Here is a 16,539-nt window from a genome sequence, read left to right as displayed (position 1 = left end):
TCCCCTCAATGCAAACCCCCTTCCAAGACTAAGACTCAACGGAAATAAATGCTCTGATTTGTGACTACATGCATCACCGATAGGGGGAAACGGGGTAAAAGCAGCAATGAAGCAGCAAGCTAAGCCCTACAATGTTCGGTGGGCTTCTGTGGACCCGGGTGGAGACCTGGTTGGCCAGCAGTGTGGGGAGACCTGGGGACTCTTGGGCGCAGAGTCAGTGACTTGGACTAGAGTGGAGAGTGAAGCTACCAGCTGATAGGAAGAGAGGGCATATTCACAAGAACACCTGCAATTGCAGATGGTCCCCACTTGACCTGGTCTCGATGACTGGATGATCAGAGCTCAACCAGGAGAAGAAAGAAGAGGGAAAAAAAGAGTGATCTGATACAATTTGATGAATTTGACCTACACCTATGGATGCAGTAACTCAAAAGAGGGAACAAATCCTGACAGCAAGAATCATTCCCACCCCCTCCACACACAGAGTAGACAGAGATGGGTAACTTGGACATTTGATACCCAAAATGTGTGGGGAGGGGACTACAAAGGCAAGGAGTGACTGTCTGACAAGCTTTCAAGAGGGACCCTAGAGCCAGGGGGCATGAAGGAAGGCAGAATCTCCAGTGAGTACTATCCAATCTGTCTAGGCGGAGCTGATGAAATGAAATGCAGATGGGTCACTTGTGATGCAATAGTGAATAATTGTTATCAGGACTGATTGTGAGGGTTGGAAATGTAAAGGTAGACGTTTTATAGCAAGGAAGGGAGCGATTGATTAACTCTCCAGTCTAGGAGGAGAGGTCTCTAGGACCATCAACGGAGAAGAGCTAAGAGCAGGACTCTACCCAGAGAAACAGCGATAATGCCTGAGATAGAGGCAGAGACGATGATGTGAAGTGATGAAGCGGCTGGGGACTTTGGATCCAGAGAGGGTGAGGGACTGTGTGCTGAAGACTGGGGGGGAGTGTGGGGGGTGGGTTTGTAGGGTATACCCTTTGGTTGGTTGATGATGCATGGAGGGGATGGAACCATGGCAATGAAACGATATACGATAGAATGAATGTAAAACTAAAGTTCTCTCATGTAAACTATCATATAATTCACAATAAAACATTAAGAAAAAAAAAGACGACTGTAGAAGAATTGATACATTTCAGTTATGGTGTTGAAGAAGGATATTGAAAATCTGTGGACTGCTAGAAGAACAAACAAATCTGTGTTGGAAGAAGTACAGCCAGAATTCTTCTTAGAAGCCAGGATGGCCAGACTTCATCTCTCATATTTTGGACTATCATCAGGAGGGACCCAATAAAGAGAGTTCTGAAAAGGAAATTAGGAAAGCAATACCATTTACAATAGTCACCTCAAAGATGAAAATACTTAAGAATAAATCTAGCCAGAGAAACAAAATACCTATATAAATAAAACTATGAAAGACTACTACAATAAACCAAAAGAGGCTTACAAAAATGGAGGAATATACCACATACTCGTGGATAGGAAAAGACCAGTCTTTGGAGAAGATCATCATGCTTGGTAAAGTGGAGGGTCAGTGAAAAAGAGGAAGACCCCACTGAAATGGATTGGCACAGTGACAGCAGTAATGGACTCAAGAGTAACAAGGATTGTAAGGTTGTTACAGGACCTGGTAGTGTTTCGTTCTGTTGTACATAAGGTCACCAAGAGTCGGTATAGACAAGGCAACACCTAACAACAACAACAACATACAGAATAGTTGTATCACCGTAGGTGAAATTCTGACTTTGATGTTTTATTTATTCAAAGGAGATGTGTATGGATGGCAAGTTGAAAAAGGGTGGATTACAATGTCAGATTGTTGTTAGGTGCCAATTTTTCTGTGCTGATCTGTATTTCCCATAATTCATTCCCATGTTTGTTTCCAGTTAGAGTCAGCCACAAGGGAGATTCTGGGAAATGTGAAGGCTGGAGATGACATAGTATCCATTTTGTAGCTCACACATGTTGCTTACTGATTTTTTTAAATTCATTTCATTGGTATGAGACAACAACTAGACCTGCACTGCTATATCTTTCTCTGTATCTTCTTTCAGCTTCTCCTGAGCCAGATATGTTGAAGTTCTATGATGAATGGCCCAGGATTCTGCTGAATACTTTCATTGCAAGGTCAGAGGCAACAAAAACGGCCTCGAGTTGCTTTGCTTACCCATTGATCTCCAGCTCATGCTTATAGGTTCCAGGCTGTCCTAAATCTCTCCTAATTTACATTCATCTTCCCTTCCCTACTGCCTGTCCTGTGCACTTCAATTTTCAGCATCAAATGTAGAAAAAACAGCTTTACACAGACAATAGCCTTAATCAGGTCCCACAATTGCACAAGGCCAATTTCCTGCAACAAATTTATATTGACCTTATATAATATCTACCCACCAGTGAGATGGATTGGCGAAGTGGCAGCATCAATGGGCTCAAGTGTGGCAACAATTGTGAGGTTGGCCCAGGATTAGGCAGTGTTTCGTTTTGTTGTGCATAGGGTCGCTATGAGTCTGTACTGACTCAATGGCACCTAACAACAACAACTGATTCCGCTTCTCTGGTTGAGCTCTGACTGATAAAGAAGAGGATCCAGTGTTGGGAAGATAATTAGTTTAATTTGGGGGCTGGGCTGCTAACCACAAGATCAGTAGTTCGAATCTACCAGTCACTCCACAGGAGAAAGATGAGACTTTCTGAGCTCTGGTAGCATAGTGGATACGAATTGGGCTGAGAACTGCAAGGTCAGTGGTTTGAAACTACCAACTGCTCCGCAGGAGAAAAATGAGGCTTTCTGTTCCCGTAAAGATTTACAGCCTCGGAAACCCTGTTCAGGGTTGCTATGGGTCAAAACCGACTCAACGGCACTTAACAACAACAACAACTTACAGCCTCAGAAAACCTATACATGGTCACTATGAGTTGAAACCAACTCCACAGCACTTAACAAGAAGAAGAAGATTGAAATGCACATGGAACAATAACATGGAGTCTAGCACTAAGATAGTTTGAAATTTAGTAGGAGAGATGAGAAGGAGGTAGAGATCTGAAATGCTTACATAGACACTGATATGGATGAATTGTGGCCCCCTGCCCCAAATGATATACTGAAGATTTAACACCTAGTACCTTTTAACATGATCTTGTTTGGAAATTGTCTTTGGAGATATTCTCAGTTACTGAATTAGGGTAGGTTCTAATACAGTCTGGGTTCTGTCTTATGAAAGAGAAGACCAAGCACAGAAAGACTCACAGAAGGAAGATGCATCTACAAGCCAAGAAACACCATGAAATGTCTGTTGCTAGAGAAGCTGGGAGAAACAAGAAAGGATCTTTCCCTTGAGTCTTGAGAGAGAACATAGCCCTGCTGACACCTGAATTCAGACTTCTAGCTTCCAAAACTGTGAGACAATACATTTCTGTTCTTACAAGCCACCCAACTTGTGGTATTTGTTACAGCAGCCGCAGGAAACCATATAGAAGTGAAAACTGAAGCCACCACAGCAGATGAGATCCTCAAGGACACTGGACAAAAGGGAAGGGAAAAAAGGCTACAGAATTCAAACAGGAGAGAATGAAGAAAGCCAGAGCAAACATTACCTTCTGGTTCTGGATTTTGACAGGGAACATCTGGGTCCCAAGGGGAAAACTTTTGTTGTTGTTTGTCATACAGGACCAAAGGAACTATATATACAAGGGAAAATAGTCCAGGACGACAAGCTGACAGAAAATAAAACAAAGTGGGAAACATTGGCTACGTTCTGTGGATAAACCCTTTTCCTTTACGGATTGAGCCTCAGGACATGTAACTTTTCACCTTGGATTGTAATGTGGTTTGTGTGCTATTCTCTCTGCCTCTCAGAGTAGCACAGAAGCTGGAAGCCAAAGCACTTACATGTGATAATGAAAAAAATGATCAATTTGTATCTCTGAGGCTGTGCATTTGAAGAAGTGTGCGATTTATGTGAAACTGGGAGATTTTTGCATAAAGACTGTCTTCATAGTTATGCCTCATTCAATTATTTCCCAAAGAAAACCCTAGTTTGGGACCCAATGTGGTCTGTTCAGGCCTTACAGAGATAGTTCTTGCCCTCCCACCCTTTTCTTCCCAACGTGATTTGTGGGCTGCCAATTAAAAATATAAAGAGAGGGAGCAGCTGAGGACTCTAGATTCATGGAAAGAGAGGGACTGAGAGCTGGCGGCCAGAAGGCAGACTTGAAGAATGGGCCCTTTGGTGGTGTAAAGTATTATATATGCCTGAGTGTATTTAAAAAAAAAAAAAAAAAGCTAAAATGAATAGAGAGAAATACTATTACCTGATGGTACATGGAGGGGATTATAATAATTATTGTAAGGAAACAAAGTATATGATTTGTTGAATGTAAAACCGATGATCTGCTCTGTAATCTTTCACTCAATTCACAATAAAAACTTTAAAAAATAATAAAATATGTGCAACTGCTTGCAGAATACTATATCCACTGAACTTTTCTCTCCCCTACTCTCATCTTAATCCTCTGCTGATTCTGTTCATGCTTTGGCACACTCTGGAACCTCTGTCTTCTAAAATGCTGATTCATTCAGAAAGCATCTGCCTGGAGGTAGCAGCCTTGTCACATGTTTCACGTCAAAGAAGGGTGGGTGGGGGCAAAGGCAAAGCTTTCATTGACTGTTGTAATCAGCGTAAAGGTCAGCATCACTAGAGGCTAGAGAAGGGCCTCCAGCATACACACGACTAATTCTGTTCTCTTTCCTGCCTCTATATTTACATACAAGTAGAAGCTTTCTTTCTCAGAGGTTGTGTCCATGCCCTTTCTCCTCCTTTTTCTAAAGACTTCTGGATGCTGAGAGTTGTTGTTTTTCTGAGGTCCTCAAGGAGGCCAGAACACAAGCAGAAGCCCTGCCATTTGGCTAGAGTTCTGAGATTTCAAGCCAAGTACAAAACTGGCCAAGTTTAAAAACAATGAGTTAATTGTCCCTCTCGGGCTGCGAGTTGCATCATACTGTTTGTGATAACAAATCAAATACTTGATTTAGTCAAATCCTGTTGGATTTTTTGTTCCAAGCGCTTTTCAAGGATCAACCTTCCTCTGATCCTGGTAAATAGGCAAAGAAAAGTTGATGTATGGGAAGGTTGTGAGACTTGCACAAAGACCTACAAAGTCGAACACACCTAAGATGAATATAGAGTCTGAGCCATCAGTTTGGGGATCCTACGGTAATGTTTTCAGCAGCAGTTTGAGGTTTTCCTATATTGTTCTGGTTCTTCTCTCTCTGTTGTAGTGCGTCCAATTGCCCATTAGATGTAGAAATTTCTCCTCACTTGCTTTATTCTCCTTTATCTTTAAAAGGAGAACACAGTAATGTATTTCCAATATTTTGTATAACTTCTTCTGAGAGATGCTATTTCATTATGGCTATATGCTTTTTGTTTTGTTTGTTTCAAGTTTCTCTTTTCCTTTCAAAAAAGTTGTCTAAATTCTCGACTTCCATCAATGTACTGTAATCTGGTGCCTGTCTAAATCACTACTTGGAGAAATAATTCTTGCTAGCATGATCTGCATGTTGTTTGTACCAATAGGCAAGTTTTAGTTCTCATCTGTATAGACCTCTCAGAAGCATTTGACATTAATGATCTCTTGCTGCTTCTGGAAATACTAATACTTTTTAGCTTCCAGAATATCACACTAACCTACCTCCAACCTCTCTGGATGCTTCTTAGTCTCTTTGGAAGCCCATCAGTCTCTGGGTAACTTTGGAACGTTGGATTCCATGACGTGGGGTTCTAGACCCACTATATATCTATGCACTCCCTAGGTGATCTTATTCCCAATTATAGCTTTAATACACTGTGGGTTAATGTGCTGGACTACAAAGTTGGTTTGAATTGCAAGGTCAGTGGTTGAAGCTCACCAGTCGCTCCTCAGAAACTCTATACAGGGTCGCTGTGGGTCAGAACTGACTCGATGGCACTTAACAACAACAACAACAAACACCAAGAAGAGAGCTCATAAATTTTTGACTTTAGGCTTTTCTTAGAGTTCTTGACCCTACTTTCTGTGTTCTCTTAGTTGTTCAAGTGCACCTCCAACTCCACATATACTAAACAGATTCAGAGCCTGTCCCCTGCAAATCTCGTTGTTTTCTTGCATTTTCTCTTATCATGACTGGCTCCACTATTTATCCTTGGTACACTGATTCCACCCCATCCCATTCAATCAGCCCCTAAGTCCTATTACTTTTCTTCTTACAGTGCTTCAATCCAGCCACGTGTTTTCATCTACAGTGCCACTGGGTCCCATTACTTACCAACTAGACTCCCATAAATGGCCTCCTAAATGGCTCCCTGTATCCACTGTGCCCAGCCTGATGCCCCAGTATGCTCTCCACTTGCTGCAGCTAGAGAAAATAGCCACTCAACAGTTTAAAATACAGATGGACTACTGATACTCTTAGACAAAAGAGCAAGATCCTTAGCATAGCCTATAAGACCCTATTTCATTTGGATCCTGTCTACTTATACAACTCTCATCTCTCTTCTCCAGACTCTCTGTAGTTCAGTTACACTGACATTCTGTTATTCCCTTTAGTTAACTGTTTCTGTTTCATGGTCTTTGCACATGTTATTCCTTCTGCTTGCTCTTCCTACTCTTTATTTTAATCAATGTCTTCTTTATGTTTTCAAGTTTTTATTGTGAATTGAGTGATAGTTTACACTGGAGAACATCAGCTTTGCACTCATCCTATCGTATTTCATTGCATTGCAATGATTACAATCCCCTCCATGCATCGTCATTCAACAGTATTTGCTTCTATTCCCTCTGGGTTTTTTTTGGTTGTACACGAAAACACTCAGGAATATACAATCATTCAAACACCCAAAGGGCATACCCTGCAAGCTTACCCCAGGCCGCCAGCACACAGTCCCTCTGCCTCCATGAGTCTAGAGTCCCCAGCTGTTCCATTGCTCCTCGTCATCATCTCTGCCTCCATCTCTGAGTTGCTGCTTCTCTGAATAGGGTCCCACATGCTTCTCCCTTTATGGTCCCAGACTGCAAGATCAACCACTCCCCTCTTTTTGTTATAAAACATCTACCTTTTAATCAATGCCTTCTTATATCTTATATCAAATGGCAGGAGCTCTGGTAGCGTAGTGGTTACGATCAGGCTACGAACTGTAAGGTCAGCAGTTCGAAACTACCAGCTGTTCCACGGGAGAAAGATGAGGCTTTCTGCTCCCGTAAAGATTTACAACCTCGAAAACCCTGTACAGGGTCGTTATGAGTCGGAACGGACTCCAGGGCACATAACAACATATCAAATGGCACTTCTTCAGGGAAACTTTCCCTGACTCTCTCAAATTCATTTGTGAGCCTGTTTTAGGTGCCATGTATTTTCCAAGATGGCTGCAATAATATCTCCTATTCCTTATGTTCTTATAATGTGACATTGATATTTCTGCCATCAAAAGAGGACTCCCTTGCATCAAGGTAAATCTGTGGCTATGACAGAAGTGAAACTGTGAAACTCCCAAGACTAGATTATAAAAGGTGTTGCAATTTACTCCTGGTCTTTTGCCATACACACTCTTGGAAGCCAACACTCATACTGTGAGGAAATCACATGGAGAAGCCAAGTGTAGATGTACCACTTGGCAGGCAAGCTGAGATCCCAGGCAACAGTCAGCATCCACTGTTAGACATGGGGGTGAAGAAGCCTTCAAGATCACTCTAATCTCAATCATCAAATGACTGCAGCTGCATGGGAGACTCTGAGTAAGAACTGCTCAGATGATCCCAGCACCGTGAGAAATTACAATGACTGATTGCTCTTTTAAGCCATTAAATTTGAAGAGGATTCATTATGCAGCAATAGATAACTGAAACATGTTTCATAGCATGCATCTATTATGCATATTATTTGAATCCATTATAATATTTAGCTATTTGTATAAATCTTTTAAATAATATCTATATTCCCTTAGAGCTCATTGACATAAGTAGGGATAATATCTGATTTGCATTTCGAGCACTAGCCACCACAGTATGACGACAAACTGACCCACGAGTGATGGTAGCACATGGTAAGTATTCAAAAAACACCCTTTGAGTGAATAAATGCATAAGTGAATTTCTATTGTTCAGATTTCTATTGAGTGAATAAATACATAAATAAGTGAATTTCTAAGTTAAAAATTTCCTACATGACAGCTTGAATGAGCATTTTAATACATCTAATTGTGTAATCTCATAATGCTTATTTGCGATGACATTTCTCACTACAAAATTAATGACTCAAAGCACAGTACGTGACAATTCTACACTCACTCATCAAACATCTGTTCTCTGTCTATGTGCAAAGACACTTGGAGAATACCAAGAGTTATACACACAGAGCTTCTGCAATCCAGTTACTGTCTACATGGGATGCTCCCCCATTGACCAGTGACTGTTGGCATCAAGAGCCACCCAGTCCTTGTTTTAGTTTGGGTGAGTAACTTCGGAAGTACTTACTTGAAACTCAAAAGGTTTTGATGCTCATTTGGTGGTGAGTGAACTGTTTTGACTTTCCTACATCTATAAATGAAATCTTTTCTGCCTCATAATGTTCTTGAAGTGATTGAGCCTCTGTGTCTTTGTGGCAATTAACTTGTAGGATGCGCTTACATCCAGGATCTTTTGATTCTACTGAGATGTGATTAGGGGAAAACCTGAGACTGCATATAGAAACACTTACAACTGAATATTGAGTGGTTTAGAAAGCTTTTGTGACTGATGAGCATTTGCTAACTAACATTATTAGTGATAAGGTAAATGAAAAGTCTAAGTAGCTGGAGGGATTGGAAAAGATATTATGGAGGAGACAGGATTAAAGTAGATCTTGAAGGATGGAAATAGAGGAAGCAAAGTGACAAAAAAAAAAAAAAAAACCACCATAGAAGTGAACATACGCAACACAATAAAGAGCAGAAGGGTTATGTGAAAGGCCAATGTGAGAGACAACTAGAAAGGGACATTGGAATCAAGCTATACAAGACATCAAACCTATATATTTGACCTATATATTTGACCCTAGAACAAGAATTTACAGGTGAGTGATAATCAAGGAGAATGGAAAATGTTCTTCTGGGGTTTGTCAAAGACACAATACTTCTCTAGACATTGATTTGCACCACTCCTCCTGGGGTGTCCTTCTCATCCTTGCTTCATTTCCAGGATCATTTTTTTGGTGACATAGTAAAAAATAAGCCCTTGTGACTGCTGAGCATGTGTTGTTTTCCTGGGAGAGTTAGAGCAAGAAAAATATTAAATTATTGAGATTATATGATCTATAAATTTATGTCCTATGAGAGGTATAGATTATAAAACTAGGGAGCTTCATAGAGTTCATGGAAAATGGATTAAAAAGATAATGCAATATTTCCATAAACTTTTTGATGCTTCCTCATTGTTGTTGCTATTGTTAAGTGCCCTCGAGTAAGTTGTGACCCTGTATAGAGTTTCTGAGGAGGAACTGATGAGCTTGAACCACCGACCTTACGATTCAAACCAACTTTGCATTCCAGTGCATTAGCCCACAGTGCCACACCAAGGCTCCCTACCACTGTAGGATGTGTCCTAAACCCACTCACTTCTAGTTACAGAAAAAGGAGATTACACACAAAGGAAGAAAGATGCCAAGTGGAGATCAACTACCAGCCAAGGAACCAAAAAGCAAAGCAACACCTGGGAATGAACATAGACAAAACCCTGACTTGGACTTTTAGCCTTCAGAACAGCGAGAAATACATTTCTGTAAAGTCATCTGCTTATGATATTTGTGTTACATTGTTTAAATTGTTAAGTGCCATCAAGTCAGTGCCTCTTGGTCTATGTACAAGTTCTTCATGAGCACAATCAAGTGTTCTGAAAGACCCATTCTTTACAATGTTATCCATCATTATCCACACAGTCGAAAGTCTTTGCATAGTCAATAAAGCACAGGTAAACATCTTTCTGGTGTTCTCTGCTTTCAGTCAAGATCCATCTGACATAAACAATTATATCCCAAATTCCACATCCTACTTTGAATCTGGCTTGAGATTCTGGCAGTTCCCTGTCAATGTACTATTGCAACCATTTTTGAGTAATCTTCAACAAAATTTTACCTGCCTGTGATACTAATGATACTGTTAGATGATTTCCACATTCCTTTGATTCACCTCTCTTTGGAATAGGCACAAATATGGATTTCTTCTAATCGGTTGGTCAGGTCTTTCAAAGTTGATCTTCCAAATTTCTTTACATAGATGAGTGAGCATCTCCAATGTTGCATCAGTTTGTTGAAAGATTTTCATTTTCATTCCATCCATTCCTGGAGCCTTAGTGTTTGCCAATACATACAATGCACCTTAGACTTCTTCCTTCGGTACCATCAGTTATTGATCATATGTTATATCTTGAAATGGGTGAACATTGACAATTTATTTCTGGTATAGTGACTCTGTGTGTACCTTCCATATTATTTTGATGCTTTCTACATCATTCAATAGTTTGCCCATGGAGTTTTTCAATACTGCAACTCAAGGCTTGAATTTTTTCTTCAGTTCTTTTAAACTGAAAAATGTGGAGTATGATTGTTCTTCCCTTTTGGTTTTCTAACTCCAGGTCTTTGTACATTTCATTATAATATTTGACTTTGTCTTCTCATGCTGCCCTTTGAAATGTCTGTTTTACTTATTTACTTCCTTATTTCTTCCATTCACTTTAGTATCTCTATGCTAGAGAGCCAGTATCAGAGTGTCTTCTGATATCCATTTTGGTCTTTTATATTTTTCTTTCCTGTCTTTTTAATGATCTTTTGCTTTTCTTGTATGATGTTCTTGATGTCATCTCACAACTCTTCTCGTCTTCAGTCATTATTGACTAATGAATCAAATCTTTTCTTCAGATGGTCTCTAAATTCAGGTGGGCTGTGTTCAAGATCATATTTTGGCTCTCAGGGACTTGTTTTAATTTTCTTCAGCTTCAGACTGAAGTTGAATATGAGCTATTGATGGTCTGCTCCACAGTCTGCCCTTGGCCTTGTCTCTTCCCATAGATGTAGTCATTTTTATTCCTGTGTAGTACATCTGTTGAGTTCTATGTCCTTTTGTGTTGTTTGGAAAAGGTATTTGCAATGAAGAAGTGATTGGTCTTGAGAAATTCTCTTATGTTATCTTCAGTATCATTTCTATCACCAAGACCATGTTTTCCAGCTATTCATCCTTCCTCTTTATTTCTAACCTTCACATTCTAATCACAAGTAATTATCAATATAACTTGATTGTATGCTTGATCAACTTCAGACTCAGTAAATTTGTAGAATTCTTTAATTTCATCATCAGTGGCTTTAGTGGTTGGTGTGTAAATTTGGATTATAGTGGTATTAATCGGTCTTCCTTTTAGGCATAAGGATATTTTCCTATCACAGACAACATTGTACTTCAAGATAGACTGAAATGTTCTTTTTGATGATAAATACACCATTCCTCTTTAATTTGTCATTCTGTGTATAGTAAACCACGAGACTGTCAGATTTAAAATGGCCAATGCTAGTCCATTTCAGCTCAGTAATACCTAGGATATTGATTTTTATACTTTCCATTTCATACTTCCTACATTCCATTCTAATTATTAATAGATGTTTGCAGCTGTTTCTCCTCATTTTGTTTGCATTGTGCCTCATCAGTAAATGAAGGTCCCGAAAGCTGTACTTCATTTGTGTCATCACAGTCAACTCTACTTTGAGGAGGCAGCTCTTTCCCAGTTGCATTTTGAGTACCTTCCAACCTGAGGGGCTCATTCATCTTCTGGCACTATATCTGATAATATTCTGATACTAGTCATGATATTTACAGTATTTTCATCATCTGGCAGTATATCTGACAATGTTTCACTATGACTCATAAGATTTTCAGTGGCTAAACATTCAGAAGTATTCTGCTTCTCTTTCTTTCTAGTCTGTCTTTGTCTAGAGGCTCCATTGAAACCTGTCCACCTTGGATGACTTTGCTGGTATTTAAAACACCAGTGGCATAGCTTCCAGCATCACTTCAACATACAAGCCACCATAATACGACAAACTGACAGCTGAATGGTGGTTCTTATAGACCTCTCTATTGTTTGGATCCCTGGTAGTGTAGTGATGAGCTGCTAACTGCAAGGTCAGAAGTTCAAATCCACCAGCCACTTCATGGGAGAAAGATGAGACTTTCTGCTCCAGTAAAGATTACAGCCTCAGAAGTCCTATACAGGGTCGCTATGAGTCAGAAGTGACTAGATGTCACACAGCAGCAGCAGCAGCAGAAGCCACATTGTTTAGCTGACAACTGAGCCATGGAGATGAATTCAGTTACAGGCATTTAAAAGTGCTTAAAGTTTGACAGTATTTGCTGGTGGCAGTGGGTGCAATGAGAAAGATGGGAAATGTTGATGATTCAACGTTCATTCCCCTACTTCATGGCTGGTACAGCCCCAGATTTATTTAATTCTCAACCCTGCTCCACAAGAGTCAGGAAACTGTTACCCCACCCCCTAGATCTATGATAATCCTGATATCCACACCAGGAATCAATTAAGGGGTGTGTCCTGGTGTGGTGCTGTAGAATAAACACTGGACGGCTAACCACAAGGTTGGTGGTTCAAATCCACCAGCTGCTTTTGGAACCGACTCAATAGCCCTTAACAGCAACAACAACAAATGTGGCACAGCTAGGCCATTGGAATGTGAAGAACGATTTCCTGAGAAAGGCTGGTTCCCTTCTTGCTGCAGGTCAGCTTCCCTGTAGAACCGACTCTGAGATGCTGAACAGGAAGTGTGCTTGGGATCAACCCCTGGGGGAGGGAAAAGAAAAAAAAGATGGACTTGGCAGAGGAAGAAGTGCAGAGGATGAAGTTTTCATAGGGATTCTGAGGCTGTGACCGTCTTTCAGATTTATCCTAATTTGGGGGTGAGGCGGTTGTGTCTTTATATGTTTGTGACAAACAGTCATTGGATATGGGCTGCTCCAAGGAAGAGAACGTGAATTTGGTCAAGGCAGTTATCAGCAAAAGGCATTTCCAAAAAGGGTTGACAGCTGCAGGCTGTCTGGGGGAAACAATTCCAACAGCTTGGAAAAGAAGTAATTCAATCCTAAAGAGGGATACAAGTAGCACATCACAGCATCCACAGTAGAACCTATGAAAGCCGGAAGCGGTGTAAGGCAGAAATGTATCAGAGAAGGGAACCACAAATATTTTCCACTAAAACAAATGACAGAAAAGTATTAAGATTATATCCTGCCAATGGTGGAAAACTTGTGACATCCAAAAGCAAAGCAGTCCTGTTTTGTTCCAGTTTTCATTGTACTAAAAGAATGAGAGGGACAAAAGACTGTCTTTACTACTTTTGTTGTTACGTGCTTTTGTGATACCTGGAATTGTCATTTTGCAATCAACATACATATATGTTGTTAAGTGCTGTTGAGTCAGTTCTGACCCATAGCAACCCTGTGTAGGGTTTCCAAGGATCGACTTGTGAGCTTGAACTGCTGAGCTTGCGGGTCAAACTGACTTTACAGTCCAGCGCATTAGCCCACAGCACCACACCAGGACTTCATATATACATATATGGTGGTGGTTATGTGCTGTGGGAGTCGGGTCTGACTCATAGCGACCCTGCATAGGGTTTCCAAGGCTGTAAACCTTTATGGAGCCAGAAAGCCTCACCTTTCTCCCATGGAAACACTGGTAGTGTCTAACTGTAACTGTGAGATTAGCAGCCCAACTTGTAACCACTCCACTACCAGAGATTTTATATGTGTCTGTGTGTATATGTGTATATGGCTACAACTTTATTTTTGGAATGGCAAACTGAATTAAATGTTGATACAAATATTCTGACAAATATCTTAAGTGCTTGATATGGTAGGTATCATATTTTTTGTTTTGGGATAGTTTGTGATAGTTCAGTACCCCTTCCAAATGGTACCCCGATTATTCTTTCTGAAGAATGACTTCTTCCTATTGTGAAAAACCTGGTGGGATAGGGATGCCATATGATGAAAGCCCAAGGGGATTTGTAAGGTAACAGCTATTGGATTCTTCCTCATTACCCCAAGGCAATGTAAAGCAGGCACATATTCATGGCTAATTGGACTTAGAATCTAGAATCAGGGACTAAAGAATTAACAAAATAGTTGGAGATTCTTTATTCCAATGCCAGTGATCTGACCCTTTATTTTCTAATTCTGGCACTCCCTTTCACAATCTGGCCCCCTGAATCTGAGACTACGGCCATTAACCAACCTTCAGGTCTGGAAAGAAACTCACACTTGTGGCTCAGTTTTTAGCCAGGTAGTAAAAAGCTCTATAGGAGGACAACATCGCTAGTAAGGTATGCTCACTATGGAGTGCTCAATGATTCACAGTTGAGAAGGGATGGGAAGATGGGTGGAATAGAAGAAATAGGAACCACAGCAGGGAGGGGATTGCAATCATCGAGATGAAACGAAGTGCGTGATTTGTTGAATGTAAAACTGATGATCTTGTCCGTAAACCTTTACTCAATTCACAATAAAAAGTTTAAAAAGAGAAAAACCAACAAAGTAAAAATTAGCTGCCCTGCTTTTACTGGTTTTCAAACATGATTCTTCTGCCTTCCTTGGATGCTGTATTCCTGAAATCCTACCCGCTTTCTACCAATATCCATTTTCATTTTTTTTAATAACAGAATTCCTGAGTTTTAGCTAGGCATTTGAGTTCTTTTGCAATTTGATGTGGTCATGAGACTAAGTTCTGGTCAAGTAGATGTAAGTAGGAGTCGTGGTGTGGTGCTGCAGGGTTAGCATTTGACTGCTAACAGCAAGATCAGTGGTTCAAACCCATCAGTCACTCCTTGGAAACCCTATATAGTATCACTATGAGTTGGAACTGACTTGACAACACTTAACAACAACAACAACAGAAGTAATGTATACTACCTTCAAGTTGTCCCTTGCAATGGAAGGCTTATGTACTACACTGACCCTTTCCCCTCTATTTGGTCTGAGAGCCATTTTGAGTCATGATATGGGCATCTTATGTGGAGGAAGGCAAAGTGGCTTTACTAGCCTTACACTGCATACTTCTAGACTATGCTCTGAGAGAGAAACATATACCTTGAATAAGTCACTGACGTGTGGGTCTCTGTTTCAGCAACTAGCATGTTCTAACTTCTAAAATATTCCTTTTGGTTTAATTTGTGACCAAGAATCCTAACTGATATGCCTGATAAATCAGTGTTAATCATTTGAAAATATTAATAAATTTCAAGCTTTATGTGGTCTTCATATTGGTGAGCATGTAGTATTTAAACAGTTCTGCAGCCAAGAGAAGCTGCTGCAGACACTGGAATATTTATAGTGTAAGACAGGAAGAATCGTAGTATTTATGTTTCCATAAGACTGAGGAACCAGTTTGTCATCTTGGAGTCGATCTAGAAATTACTTTTCCTGCCAAAGCCTGACTTGGATAAAATCCTTTTCTTTACCAATGTAGAACAGATGCCATAGGAGCAAAATACTGAGTTTCCACTGAGCAGAGAATAATATTTCATTCCCAGAATTGTACAATAAAAGCCATGGACTTATTTGCAGAATGTTGGACCCTAATAATGTAGCTGCTACATCTCAGAACTTTAAAGTAATATTTAAGCAATCACTCATATAGAGCTATTAAAATATATTTTCAAAATGAACCAATGGCTCAGATTATAAGCCTTATCGTAGTGGTTACAAATCGGGCTGTGAACCGCAAGGTCAGTAGTTCGAAACTACCAGTGGTTCTGTGGGAGAAAGATGAGGCGTTCTGCTCCCGTAAAGATTTACAGCATCGGAAACCCTGTGCAGGGTCTCTATGAGTTGGAACCGACTCCACGGCACTTAACAACAACAACAACATATTGTTATAAGGTGCTGTCAAGTCACTTCCAACTACCCTATGTGCAACAGAAGGAAACATTGCCTGATCCCGTGCCATCCTCACAATTGTTGCTATATGTTGTTGTCAAGTGTTATCCAGTCGGCTCTAACTCATAGCAACCCTATATAAGATTTCCAAGAAGTGGCTGGTGAGTTTGAACCATCGACCTTTCGGTTCGAAACAACTTTTCGGTCCAGTGCTTATCCTTCAGCTCCACAGTGGCCAACCAAATATTTGATGTGCTCCCCTGCATTTCTTATCTACCCTTCTTGCAATGAAAGGTAGAACCATATGACTGTGAGAATTGTATGAGTAATTACAGACTTAAGTATTTGAAAGCTAACATGTGTAATTAAAATCTTTCCATAAAGAAAATTCTAGCTCCAGTTGATTTCATTGATGAATTTCCCAAATATTTATGGAAGCCATAATGTCAATGAAGAGAAAGAAATATGTCCCAATTCATTCTGAGGTCTGAGCATTACCTGATTATGAGCATTAACCTGACAATCCAAACTAGACAAAAATATTACCAAAAAAGGTATACTGGTGAGGGGAGGAGCTAAT

The sequence above is a fragment of the Chrysochloris asiatica genome, unplaced genomic scaffold (assembly GCF_000296735.1).
Source record: "Chrysochloris asiatica unplaced genomic scaffold, ChrAsi1.0 scaffold00062, whole genome shotgun sequence".
Lineage (NCBI taxonomy): Eukaryota > Metazoa > Chordata > Mammalia > Afrosoricida > Chrysochloridae > Chrysochloris > Chrysochloris asiatica.
The sequence above is the reverse complement of the archived record's forward strand: the minus strand, read 5'-3'. Positions refer to the sequence as shown.